The 14,699-nt window shown below is 36.5% G+C and overlaps 1 protein-coding gene across 5 annotated transcripts in view; it reads left to right on the top strand.

The window, feature by feature from the left end:
- Positions 1–14,699, top strand: part of PTPRK (protein tyrosine phosphatase receptor type K) — a 665,572-nt gene that overhangs the window by 238,529 nt on the left and 412,344 nt on the right. The gene's annotated exons all lie outside the window — the stretch shown is intronic.

Below are 14,699 nucleotides of genomic sequence, written 5' to 3'. Positions count from 1 at the left end.
ACATTCTATCATGGTACATTTCTATAGCATAAAATATGGATTTTCAAAATGTGCACGTGCCATGACAGTCAGATCAGGGATAGTCCCACATACATAATCAACAGAGAACTTTACATTCTTTTGTCTGTTAAGTGTTTCTTCCCTTTGCCCGTCCCTGCCCTTTTACATCCACTCCCCTCCCTTATAGCGTCTAGTATCTAACTTACCTCCCTACTATCATATCTTAGGATCTAATTTGATACTATTTTGTGTTTGAAGTGTTTACATTTAACTTATGAGTATTAATGAAATCTTTAAAGTATAGGGACCAGCAGTTGGCGCAACGGCTATGTTGCTGGACTCCCATGTAGTCGACTGTGGTTCGAGTCCTGGACCCAGTGGCTTAAACTCACGCCAGGAGCGTGTGTGTGCATGCCCAAGATCCCAAGAGGAGAAGGGATTGCAGCATGGCAATCCCCCTGAGGGGTGATTTATCACTTTCTGTCTCTCTGTCTCTCTCTGTCTTTCTGGCAAGTGCATGCACCCTATAGCGAGAAAACAAAACAAAACAAAACAAAACACCTCTCCAAAAAAAACCCCCAAAACAAAAATAAAATAAAGTATGTCTCCATAGTGGATTGAAAGACATGAAAATCAATTTTTAAAAATTGATTGAAAAGTCTCTCTCCCTTTCCATGAAAGAAAGATACCCCTTCCAAATGTGGGGATAGGGAGGACACCTGTGTTTGGTTGTTGGTCAGAGATCCAGCTGTTACTTGCTTTGGCTGAAGTGATTTTCTATTTTAGTTCCTACAGTACACCCCAGAGAGAAGCTTTCAAAAGTTAGTGTGGGAACGAAAACTCTACAATTTCTCAATGTTTGTGTTCATCCATGGAGTCTTAAGTTAGCCTTTATGAAAACATTGAAGTACAATCCTCAGTTTCTCTCAGGGCTAAAAAAGCTCTGTTGGAATGGAGGTCACTTACATCATGCAGCTTTTCTGGTTATGTTTAAAAGGAATGTTTTGTTGGAAAAATATCCTTGGGCAATTGTGTTTTCTAAAAGGAAGTTGAATTAATTGTCTGGTAAGAGAAGTGTTTACCTGCTGTTCCTTTACTCACAATTGGCCAATATGGTATTTGCTAATTGACCAGGTGTGTTTTGTGTTTGGTGATTTCTTCCTCCCTCCCTTCTCTTGCTCTCTTTCTTTCTTATTAAAATAATAACTGATTTGAAGCCCTGAAAGTAGAGTAGCTTATTCCAGAGAACAGTGATATGACTCTGCTCAAGTACTGGGAACCACTAGTTTCATTAGATTGGACTTAAATTAATGGAAGCTTAAAAGACAACAGAGTGATCCCAAGTTGTTTTTTCTTTGTTCTCTTTATAAAATTTTATATCATAACCTTGAGTTATAGGAGTTTATCTTAGGACCACAAGCCACAGTTTCAACACTAGCAGTGATATAGTTCTCTTTTGCCTTTTTATTTCCTGGGGCCTCAGTTTCGTTTATCTTATTTACATGGTTTATAAAAATATTAGGGGAGACACGGGACCAGCAGTTAGTGTAATGGCTATGTCGCTGGACTCCCATGTAGTCGACCGTGGTTCGCATCCTGGACCCAGTGGCTTAAAACTCACGCCGGGCGTGTGTGCGTGCGTGCCCAAGATCCTGAGAGGAGAATGGAGGAGACGGGATTGCGGCGTGACCATCCCCTCTGGGGAGTGATTTCTCGCTTTCTGTCTCTCTGTCTCTCTGTCTGGCGAGCACACGCACCCTATAGCAAAAACCTCTCAAAACAAAACAAAACAAAAAAGATATTAGGGGAGACAGAAAAGACATAGAACTCCATTTTCCCTATCACCATGTTATTCTCCTTTTCTTGGTCTTCCCAGACCTCATTTTAAAAGTGGGAGCAGTTTATTGGCTCCTTTTATCACCCATTTGGACTCTTTTCTTGATTTCCCTGTACTCAATTCTCACATATTTTTCTTGATTTTTTTTTGCTTTCCTTCTTTTTCTTAGCTTATCTTAGTCCTTTAAGGCAGGACTGCTACCCATGTAAGCAGACAGATTCTTGATTAAGATAATACTTTGTAAAAAAGTAAAAACGACCTTTTTCTAGACAGTTATCACTTCTGTAATTCCCACAACAATCATCTAAAAGATATTTTTATTATATCAATGACACTTAACCTTCTTTAGGCCTGACGTGTTCACCAATCGAGAGGAGAGGTGAGCAGTCGCAGTAGGCCTTTAGTGCGGGAGCAAGGCTGTTCATGCAGCTCTCTAACTTTACAGCCTGAACCTTTAAACAGTTTATAAACAGGAATATGTTTTCATTTACATGGCATAGAATATGTTACTCCTTCCTTCTGAATGTTTTATGAAGTGTTTTCTACTGTAATTAGGAACTTTTGTGGTCTTCACAGTTTGATAAAGGACAAAATCTCCTTGGTTGTCAGTTGAAGTACTCCTATGACCTGCTTACCCTTGAAACTGAGAACTCTGCTGAGAAATTTTTTTCAACTTGATTTTTCAGATTGATCATTATTTGCCATTTACTTATCCTGGAGTCATTAATATTGTTCCAGTTGTAAATTGAATAGTTAACATTAGTATTAGTTTTGAAACAAAATAATGCCTAGTTGCCATTCTAGTTTATTAAACTAGAATTTGGGTACTTTTACACACAAGGTGGCTATTGAATGGAATATGTGGACATTGGAAATATCCAGTTTATGTAGAAGTTGTAGCTGTCATATCCTTATTCTCTACTAAGCTTAAGTTTGCTTTGCTCTTTTCTTTTAATTTCTTTTTTTGTTTGTTTGTTTTTTTGTTTTTTTGTTTTTCCACAGAGGACACATATGCTCACTAGAGCAAGAGAGAAAGTTCCCCCCAGTAGGGTATGGTCATATCACAATGCCCTTTCCTCCATTTCATCATCTCACCAGGATTTGGGGCATGCATGCACGTGTGCCTTGGCTATTTTTCAAGTTCCTGAGCCTGTGTTCAAACTGCAGTTGGCCATGTAGGATCTTACTCCCCTAACTACTACAGTACAGGACTGACCAATGGTCTTTGTTTTAATAGGGTTGAAATACATCCAGACAAAAGGGTGGAATTATGAGACTGACATTTAGTCTTTAGGCACTTTCTAAAGATAGCAAGCTGAACTACTTTTCATCATTTATTCCAGTTATGTTTTCTTTTCTTTTTTTCTTTCTTTTTGAAAAGAGAAGTGATTATTACAAAATTGTGTGTAGGACAAAGACTCTGTTGCCTCTTGGGGTAAGGCAACTCTTATTATTTTCCATTCAATTTACTTTTCTATTTTAGCAGCTACTTTTCAAAACATTTCTGTGCCACATAACATAAAAGCTATGCAGGTTGGAGAGCCATAGGGAAATGCCAGGATTTCAGAAACTGAAGAAATTTTACATTTTTACATCAGGAGTTTTTAAACAGATCTGTGAGTTCTTTAAAATTGTTAGTGAAGTTGTGCATGTAAGGAGGTGAGGATAGAAGGAGGAACATTCTACATTTACATCAGATTTTAAATAAAAGAAAGGATAAGAGAAGAAGGGTTAGAGAGGATAGGGAAGAAAGAGCTAGGAAGGTGGTCCTTTTGTTTGGGAGTTTGGGGCATAAGTTTGCTTTTTCTAATCTTACATTTTATAATTTGTGCTTCATTCTTTAGAAACAAACCACATGATGTAGGGGTTGAACTCCATTAGAAGAGAAGCATTATCTTAAGAAATAATAGAATGTAAAAGCTTGAAGAATTAATAATAGATCACGTAAAAAAATGAGGGCACTTATGTCAACCTTACCGAAATAATGGCATCTTTTGGGAGAATTGTCAAGACTGAGAACATTGTTTAAAGTCATTTCAAATTTTATATATTTTTTTCTTTTTATTCTGTCTTTGAAAAAATAATGCTGCTTTTTGAAATTTTTTTTTATTTTTACTTGCCTTCAGTTGAGTTCACTGAGAGTTTACAGGTTTATAATTCCTCTGTTAAGTATTATTGGGAAAAAGTGGTTTGGGATGTTGAAAAGCTTGCACTTGGGCTGGGAAATGCACAGAAAGCTATGGTGTAATTGCTACATAAGAGAGAAGACACAGAACTTTCAGTTCTACAACTTGTTTTAGACTTTTGGATGAACAAAATGGAGTTTTTCAATCAAGTAAATTTAGTTAAGTGGCAAGTAGTATGAAGGATATAATAAAACATGTTAGAAGGTATCTTAGAAGGAACAGTTTCTGTTAACGGACCGAAGAATGCTTCACCAAAAGGTAATATGTGAGCTAAGGCCTGAAGGATGAAAGTAAGCCAGTTAAGCAGAGAGCATTCTGAGCAGAGGAAATCCCAGTGCAAAAGGACTCAAGCAAGCGTACAGGTTTTTTTTTTTTTTTTTTTTTCTTTTTCTTTTTTTTTTTAAAGTGCAGAAGAAAGTCCGCTCTCTGGAGCATACTAAGTAAGGGAAGAAAGGGACACAATATAATGTAGGAGAGGAAGGGATGGCCATATTGGAGCTGAGGAACAGAAGACCTTCAATTTTATTCTCATTGCAATATGAAGATGAAAAAAGATTAATGATATATTTTTTTTAAAAATTATCTGGTTGCCAATAGGAAGCTATTATAGAGGTCCTAGTATGGAAACCACAAAACTTGTGAAGGTCCCATTTTAATTGTTTCTCTCAGGAGCTTGTTAAAACTAAATAATATAAAGAAGTAGATAGATTGAGCTTGGAGGGGATGACAGTTGAACTGCCCTGGGATTATAAGAGTAAAAGAAAGGGAAAAAATCAAACTAATTTCCACATTTGTATTAGATAACTGATATGTTGCCACTTAATGAGAGGGAGGATGTTGCACTTAATGACAGGAAGGAAAATTTTAGCAGGGGAAAGGGGCTTGAAAAACAGAATGAAGAGATGAACAATATTATGAAAAATAGGCTAATAACATTGCTTTCAGCATAAAATAAATAGTATGAGAAATACTTAGAGACATCAATTTTATAATGAAGAAAATGATAGCATCCCAGATGGGCTGAGACCCAAATCCTGATTTTTGTTATCCTTCTTTCTACCAAGAGATTCTGATCATTGCTTCTTGTTCTTGTTCTTCTTGTTCTTCTTCTTCTTCTTTTTTTTATTTTTAGAGGTTTTTGCTCTAGGGCACGTGCGCTCACCAGAAAGAGAGAGACAGAGAGATAGAAAGGGAAAAATCAACCCCCGATGGGGGGATGGCCACACCGCAATCCCTTCTCCTCCATTCTCCTCTCAGGATCTTGGGCACACATGCACACGCGCTCAGCATGAATTAAGCCACTGGGTCTGGGACTGAACCGTGGTCAACTACATGGTAGTTCAGCAACATAGCCATTACACTAACTGCTGGTCCCTGATCATTGCTTCTTAAGCTGCCTGGGCATGTTATTATATTACTGTACAGTGTCTTTAATTTTTTCACACCAATAGTTTCTGGCATGTTCTTTGTTTTCACCGGGTAAATCTTACTCAACGCCAAAAACTATTTTGCACAGAGTCTTGATGCTTGGGTAGCCACTCAAAATAATCTCAAGAACATGCGCAATATTTTTTCTTAATAAGACAGAATTATTTATTATTTTTTATTTTTCTTTTTGTACATAACCATCTGATTCTGTGATGGTGGGAAATCAAACATTATTTCTAAGTGTGTCTGTGCAGATTTTTCTGGATAGATTGACATTTGAAATAGTTGCCCAAGTAAAGCAAATTGTCCTCCCCAATGTGAGTTGGCCTTGCCCAATCTATGGAAGGGCCGAATAGAATACATGCTGAGTAAGAGAGAATTTGCTCTGCACCTGAGTGTCTTCAAGTGCAGACCTTAGTCTTCTCCTGCCTTTGTACTTTACTGGGAAATCAGACCATAGAGTCTCCTGATTCTTAGATTTAGACTATAACTGTTGAGTCATCAGAAAAGTCATGATGCACTTTTGCATAGAAAAACATAGAAGAAAAGGTGCTATGACTTTTCTGATGACCCACAGGCTATCGTACTCCTTAGGCCTTAAGACTCAGACTAGAACTACTGGTTGTTGGAAAAGTCATGATGCATTTTCGCATACAAAAATATGTCATGACTTCTTAAGAAACTCAATGTATCTTTGGCTTTCCTGGATTCTAGACTCCTCAGCCTCCATAACTCTATGAGCCTATTCCTTACACACACACACACATATACACAGAGCTTTATATTATATGTTATGTATGAAATGATTCATTATAAGAAATATGTGTGTATCTAAATGTTGCTTATTACTTCTCTTTCTGTAGAATTAATATGCCCTTTAGTTATAATGATACAGAAATATTCAGGTTTTTCAATTTTCATTCTGTAGATAGTGAATACCCAGTAGACAGAATTGTTTAACTGATATTATAGAATTCATTTATATGCCCTGCAGAGACCACATAAGTGAAGTAGATTCAGTCTAAATAAAATTATTAGTAATGTTTGCATTAGAGCAGGGAGATAAAAAGAACTATGTATATTACAATAAAAAAAATCTTCATATCGTCCAGTATAGGCCCCAAGGTCCTTTCAGGGTATCCCGGTCAAAATTATTTTTATAATAACATTAAGATGTCATTTTTTTTCCTCTCTGGCTTTCTCATGAGTATATGGTAGAATTTCTCAGAAGCTACATGTCATGTTATATAACAGATGGAATGAAGTGAAAATGAGAATCTACAAAGTCAGATAGTAAAGAGATGTATAAAAAAATTAAACAATGCCTCCTTTTTTGGGGAAAATATAGTCATTTTTTAATAAAAATTTTATTTAGGTTAACATAATGAGATTATTGTTAATCTTAGGTAAATTAATACTTAATTTTTTTCAGTTTTAATTTCTAATGTGGTCAATATTGATAGAATTCACAGAAACAAAAACCCTTTGATATCCTTAATGTCTTTTAAGAATGTAAAGGGACCCTGAGAACCATTACTTGAATAGAATGTCACTTATATACAAAGGATGGCCCTGTCAAAAATGTCTAATATGTACGTTCAAATGGTATACTCTTACATTACATCAATCATGATGTATGGAAGCAGCATAGTGCAGGTATAATTGCCTTTTTATTTCTTAAAATTGTGTTGTTTTTGACATTTTCTGATAATTTATCTCACATGTAGATATTACTAATGCCGCCTCACTTTGTTATATTTTAAAAACTAGTATCTTTGACTTTTCATCCAGTCATCCAACTAATCAACTAATGAGTGTTTATGGAACTTCTACTATATGCAAGGCCCTCGTTAGATGGTGTGCCAATTATCAATTCATTACTTCAGAAATCTAAATGAATCCTTCATTACCTTCTCAGTGATAATGGAGCATGACCCTTTAAGCATTTCTCCTTTACAGTTCATATAGTGTTAAGTTTCATCAGTAAAGGGCACTGGAAGGACATTTTAGGAGATACTTCTATTTGCTGGAAGTACTATGTTCATGCAGCACACACAGTCCCTCATTGAGCCTGCAGCCCCAGCCCTGGCCTGGTGATCACTTGGTCATGGTCCACTGGTGACCATATGGCTGTGGTAGATATCACACCCAGGCTTCATACCACACTGCTGCATAGGGAGTGTTTTGTGCTTCTCCTGCAGCTATGGGCCAATTCTGGCTTGAGTGACTCTGCAAGCACTGTCTAGTGAGCTGCAGCCACGCCTTCAAAAAGATCTTATTTTCAGCAACTTCTCTCTCCCATCAACATTTGTCCCTTCCTTGGGTGTGCACTTTATTTATTTATTTATTTATTTATTTATTTATTTATTTATTTAAAATTGTGTCAGAGAGGGAAAGCCAGAAAGTATCCCCCATGGGGAATGATCATACTGGAATTACTTCTCCTCCATCTCTTCCATCTCTATGAGATTTTGGACATGCTCACACATGAGCTCAGTGTGTTTTAAAAGTCATTTGGTCTGGGACTTTAACTGTGCAGTCAGGCATGTGGGATCCAGCCACCTCAACCACTAGAACTTCCTTAGGACTTCAATGTTTCTACCCTTGTATAGATAATGGTTCTTTTCCTTTCTTGCTTGTTTGCCTTCTTTCTTTTGTGCTTTCTTGTTTTCCTTGCTTTGCTTTGCTTTCTCTCCTCTCCTCTTCTTTCCTCTCCTCTCTCCTCTCTCTCTCTCTTCTGCCCTCTCCTTTCCTCTCCTCACCTTTTTGGTTTTATTCTGTAAGTGAGAGAGACCAAGAAAGACAGACAGGTTACCCTGAACAGAATCCTGATGCTGCAGTCCACCCTCAGTCTTTAGGCAGGCCTGAATCGTGGTCACATACATGCTGGGCAAAGCCTGAGACCCATGAGGGATAGCCTTGGAGAGGGTCACGTTGGACTGCCGTGTCACTGGTCTGAGATGATGACTTTTTATATTTACTTTCACTCTTAAGTTCATTCTATGGTTTCTCTCCACTGATTGGACTCTGAATAAGTCATGAATTTTAGAGAACATTTTTATCCTTCTGAAAGCGATAAATGGTCACTTTTTAAATTATTTGAATTTTGTGTGAAAGGAATGTGTAATTAAGGCCCAGAATCAGACATTCAGAAACCTGTTCTAGAAAGGAAAACTGGCATGATACGTGGGGAAGATAGTGAGGAGTCTGAAGGACAGTAGATGGAAGTTTGTGATGAGAAGTGAGAGGTGAAGTGATCAAAGTACTTAGGGATGACTTCATAGAAGACTGTGAGACTGAATATTAAACAGAAAAGTTGAAATTTATTTTAGTTTATAGGGCATATTCGGAAAATTTTGAGTAAGAGCCGATAGTAAAAAGTTATTATATGAGCATAGTAAGTATACACATAAGTTGTGTAAAGGAGTTTTAGAATAAAGCATGGAAATCTATTTAGTACTTGTTATTTTCTTTGCTATTAATTCTATTTCTTATGTTAATACATTTTTCCTAAAAGTATACCTTAAAGACAGAAAAAAAAATCACTAATACATGAATCCACAGGGCATACTTATTCATCTATATTAGGTTATGGTGTTTATGAATTTTACACTTGGTTTCTTTGGTAAGTCTTTTTAGGAAAAAAAGTAATAAAACCCTGTCATTTATTCTAAGAACTCTCTGCCTTGTTCTCTCTCTCTTTTTTAATGAATTCAACTAAGTGTCTAATGTTTGTATTGTGTTTTTTTGAACACCAAGATTCTGTTGATCTGTAGGAAGCAAAGAGAATTTATTTTTAAAAGGCCAAAAACTTCTGTTCACTTACTATTTATCAGTATTTATTTGAAGTTCCTCATATAAGATAATATTCATGTAGTCTCTTTTTAAATAAAACATACAAATCTAATGCATATTCATTGTAGAATATTCTGAAAATATACATAAGCAAAAATAAGAAAACAGATAATTACAACTGCCCTGATAAAACAGTGTTAATATTTTACAGTATGTTCTGTTTGTTTCCAGTCACATGGGTGTTTGCACTTAATTTTAATTATTTCAAATAATATATGTGTGCTTTTTCTTCTCTGTATTGAATGAATATTTGTGAACTTTATTGCTTAAGAGATGATAAGCAATATTGCAAGTCCACATTAAAAAACTTACGTGAGGGGCCAATAGGTGGCACAGTGGTTAAGGTGCTGGACTCCCACATAGTTAACTGTGGTTCAAATCGTGAACCTGATTGCTTGCTTTCTCTCTCTCTCTCTCTCTCTGGTGAGTGCATGTGCTCCACAGTTAATTATAAATAAATAATAAAAAATACATAATTCTTTAAAAATTATGTGAATTACAAGTACATTAGGTGTGTGTGAACACAGATTTGTCCCTTCCTTGGGTGTGCACTTTATTTATTTATTTATTTATTTATTTATTTATTTAAAATTGTGTCAGAGAGGGAAAGCCAGAAAGTATCCCCCATGGGGAATGATCATACTGGAATTACTTCTCCTCCATCTCTTCCATCTCTATGAGATTTTGGACACGCTCACACATGAGCTCAGTGTGTTTTAAAAGTCATTTGGTCTGGGACTTTAACTGTGCAGTCAGGCATGTGGGATCCAGCCACCTCAACCACTAGAACTTCCTTAGGACTTCAATGTTTCTACCCTTGTATAGATAATGGTTCTTTTCCTTTCTTGCTTGTTTGCCTTCTTTCTTTTGTGCTTTCTTGTTTTCCTTGCTTTGCTTTGCTTTCTCTCCTCTCCTCTTCTTTCCTCTCCTCTCTCCTCTCTCTCTCTCTTCTGCCCTCTCCTTTCCTCTCCTCACCTTTTTGGTTTTATTCTGTAAGTGAGAGAGACCAAGAAAGACAGACAGGTTACCCTGAACAGAATCCTGATGCTGCAGTCCACCCTCAGTCTTTAGGCAGGCCTGAATCGTGGTCACATACATGCTGGGCAAAGCCTGAGACCCATGAGGGATAGCCTTGGAGAGGGTCACGTTGGACTGCCGTGTCACTGGTCTGAGATGATGACTTTTTATATTTACTTTCACTCTTAAGTTCATTCTATGGTTTCTCTCCACTGATTGGACTCTGAATAAGTCATGAATTTTAGAGAACATTTTTATCCTTCTGAAAGCGATAAATGGTCACTTTTTAAATTATTTGAATTTTGTGTGAAAGGAATGTGTAATTAAGGCCCAGAATCAGACATTCAGAAACCTGTTCTAGAAAGGAAAACTGGCATGATACGTGGGGAAGATAGTGAGGAGTCTGAAGGACAGTAGATGGAAGTTTGTGATGAGAAGTGAGAGGTGAAGTGATCAAAGTACTTAGGGATGACTTCATAGAAGACTGTGAGACTGAATATTAAACAGAAAAGTTGAAATTTATTTTAGTTTATAGGGCATATTCGGAAAATTTTGAGTAAGAGCCGATAGTAAAAAGTTATTATATGAGCATAGTAAGTATACACATAAGTTGTGTAAAGGAGTTTTAGAATAAAGCATGGAAATCTATTTAGTACTTGTTATTTTCTTTGCTATTAATTCTATTTCTTATGTTAATACATTTTTCCTAAAAGTATACCTTAAAGACAGAAAAAAAAATCACTAATACATGAATCCACAGGGCATACTTATTCATCTATATTAGGTTATGGTGTTTATGAATTTTACACTTGGTTTCTTTGGTAAGTCTTTTTAGGAAAAAAAGTAATAAAACCCTGTCATTTATTCTAAGAACTCTCTGCCTTGTTCTCTCTCTCTTTTTTAATGAATTCAACTAAGTGTCTAATGTTTGTATTGTGTTTTTTTGAACACCAAGATTCTGTTGATCTGTAGGAAGCAAAGAGAATTTATTTTTAAAAGGCCAAAAACTTCTGTTCACTTACTATTTATCAGTATTTATTTGAAGTTCCTCATATAAGATAATATTCATGTAGTCTCTTTTTAAATAAAACATACAAATCTAATGCATATTCATTGTAGAATATTCTGAAAATATACATAAGCAAAAATAAGAAAACAGATAATTACAACTGCCCTGATAAAACAGTGTTAATATTTTACAGTATGTTCTGTTTGTTTCCAGTCACATGGGTGTTTGCACTTAATTTTAATTATTTCAAATAATATATGTGTGCTTTTTCTTCTCTGTATTGAATGAATATTTGTGAACTTTATTGCTTAAGAGATGATAAGCAATATTGCAAGTCCACATTAAAAAACTTACGTGAGGGGCCAATAGGTGGCACAGTGGTTAAGGTGCTGGACTCCCACATAGTTAACTGTGGTTCAAATCGTGAACCTGATTGCTTGCTTTCTCTCTCTCTCTCTCTCTCTGGTGAGTGCATGTGCTCCACAGTTAATTATAAATAAATAATAAAAAATACATAATTCTTTAAAAATTATGTGAATTACAAGTACATTAGGTGTGTGTGAACACAGATGGTTCATTATTAAACCTTCAAATAGCTAAATCACAACTAAATACTTCTGAACTATTATTAGAAATTGAAGAGATTAGGTAACTGGTGCTGGAACACTTGTAAATAAGCATGAAGTATGGCATAAAGGATGAGAGCTGTGTATATCACAGAGTTTCCCAACTGTGAGGACTGGGAGCCAGTTATTCGGGAACATAGAGAAGTAAATTTTAGGAGCCGATAAGAACAGCACAATGTTCACAACGTTTGGGATGATGGAGCAGAATCTGTGTCAGACAGACAGCTACCTCTGAGGTGTCTACTGGGTAATTTGCCACTATAACAAGTCAGTAAGGGGCAGGATTTTGATCACCTTTTGGAGCTAGTGCTTGCTTCTTCCTCTATGGAACTGTGCAATGTAAGTTTATTCTCTATCAGAGAAAGCAGCAGTAGTCAGGCTGCATTGAAATAACACCTTCTAGCAGAGACCTTCTATAGAAATGAATTATCAGCACTTATTTATTTAACTTGCCTTTAATGACCGTGAAATTCTGAAATAGTTTGGATAAGCTTTTATTTTGTGACTTTTGTCTTGTTAATATCAAATCGGTAATGCCTGCAAACAAATATCCTTCACTCATCCTATTTCTCTAATAGGAAAATTATTGTAGCTTAAAAGTGCAACTGGCTGAAAATTGCTAAGTGGCTTTAATGGTAAATATTATACTATATAATTAAAATGTGACACACAGTATATTTTACTCCAAAGTCTATTTTATAATAGTAGAAAATGACTTTTAGAAAGCTAGTCAGTCATTTAGAAATCATTACTTTAAAACTGACAATCAGAGCCCTAATTGATGGATACTTGGAAAAAAACCAACTTCCATGAACTATTGTTATAACATGCCTCTTGAAAAAGACCATTTCATTTATGTATTTATTTTGAGAATTTTTTGCTATAGGGCATGTGCACTTGCCAGAAAGAGCTAGACAGATATCTAGAGAGTGAGAAATCCTCCCCCCCACCCCCAACCAGGGTGATGGGTATATCGCATTCCCTTCTCCTCCATTCTTAACTCAGGATTCTGGGTATGCACACACATGAGTTTAAGCCACCAGGTCCGGGACTTGAACCATGGTCGCTTACATGAGAGTCTAGTGATGCAGCCATTACACCAACTGCTGGTTCCATGTTAAAGTGGAGAAATAGGCCACAGGGCAGGACCAGCAGTTAGCATAATGGCTATGTCGCTGGACTCCCACGTAGTCGACTGTGGTTCGCATCCTGGACCCAGTGGCTTAAAACTCACGCTGGGCGTGTGTGCATGCGTGTTCAAGATCTCGAGAGGAGAATGGAGAAGGATTGCGGCGTAGCCATCCCCCTCGGGGGGTGATTTCTTGCTTTCTATCTCTATGTCTCTCTTTGTCTGTCTGGCGAGCACACGTGCCCTATAGCAAAAACCTCTAAAAAAAAAAAAAAAGAAATAGGCCACGGGTTTTGAAGATGCTAAGATCCAATGACATTAAGTAACTTATCTAAGATATTATGAATGGTCCTGGTTAAAAGCAATTGGTCTGCTGTGAGATGGTGAATCTGAAAGACACTTTGCTAAGTTGGTTATTGAGCTTGGTATGTGACTACAGCCAAGATTAGAAACATCCTGCTTCCACAAATTGGGTTGGGATCCAGGATATCCTGTTTAAGAAAGAAGACTTAATTTCTCCCAAAATATACATGGACAGTTTATTCTATTAATGTGTTGTTTGTGAGAATCAAGGAAAAAAAGAAGGAAAAAATTAAGCTTCCATGAGAAGATGAGAACAGGGAAAATGAAGTGAACAGTATTATCAGTGACTATCATTATAGTATGTTTGTTCTGCACTTGCCGATACTGACATGTTATATGGCATCTTCACAGAACCTTTGAGCCATAGTATATCACTCAGTGGGTCTTGGTCACTTCTGAAATTTGTTTTCATGTATAGTTGCAGTCCTTCTGTTGCCATGATTTGAACCTGTCATTGCAGTTGAACTGAACTAGTTAGACTTGTATTCATAGAGTGTTTAATATGGCGTGCGTAAAAATTATTTAATTTGCAGGAAGGAATACATAGGATTAATTGTACAAGTTGTCCAAAAAGGAGGGTCAAGTGTTGTAACCCTTATAGCACTAGGTTCTGATATGCTACACCCAGTCCGATACGATTTGGTTAAAATTATATCTTAGAGAAAGAAACACTAATTCATAATAAACGTTATATTCTACCTGAACTTAAAACACCTAGCTATATTTGCATTTTTGTGATATGTAGCTGTTAAAACCCAAGGGATGTGAGAAGAGGGCTTTTTGTTGTTTCTGTTTTGTTTTTTTCCCCTCTGACGAGGTTCTTAAAGGGGAAAAACAATAATCCAGTGTTCAAATTCCATTTTCGTACTTGGTCACTCACTACCTTATCTTTGCTGGCAGTATAAATTCTGTGCTGTTAGGGTAGAACTCTTTCATGTTCTGAGCTTCTCTATGATGATAACAAATGACTGCTTATTAAATAAAAGAGAATGACGTAGATTGGTGATTTCAAACTGGGTTTCTGGAAGCCCTAGAAGAGTGTAGATATGAGAACAGAATTGGGGCCAATAGCAGTAGTGATTAGCTGACAGCAAAGAGGGTGAGACTCCAAGATGGTGAAGCTATAGTGGGCCCAATTCCCAGCTCTAGAAATTTTTTTTAACCCTTATAGTAGCACTAAAAAGTGTCCTTTTCTCCTAAACTGAGGTTCAAAGTGGTTAGTATGTTACAAAAGGTCATACATCATGTA

The sequence above is a fragment of the Tupaia chinensis genome, unplaced genomic scaffold (assembly GCF_000334495.1).
Source record: "Tupaia chinensis unplaced genomic scaffold, TupChi_1.0 Scaffold000117_2, whole genome shotgun sequence".
NCBI classification, from domain to species: domain Eukaryota; kingdom Metazoa; phylum Chordata; class Mammalia; order Scandentia; family Tupaiidae; genus Tupaia; species Tupaia belangeri.
The sequence above is the reverse complement of the archived record's forward strand: the minus strand, read 5'-3'. Positions and strand labels throughout refer to the sequence as shown.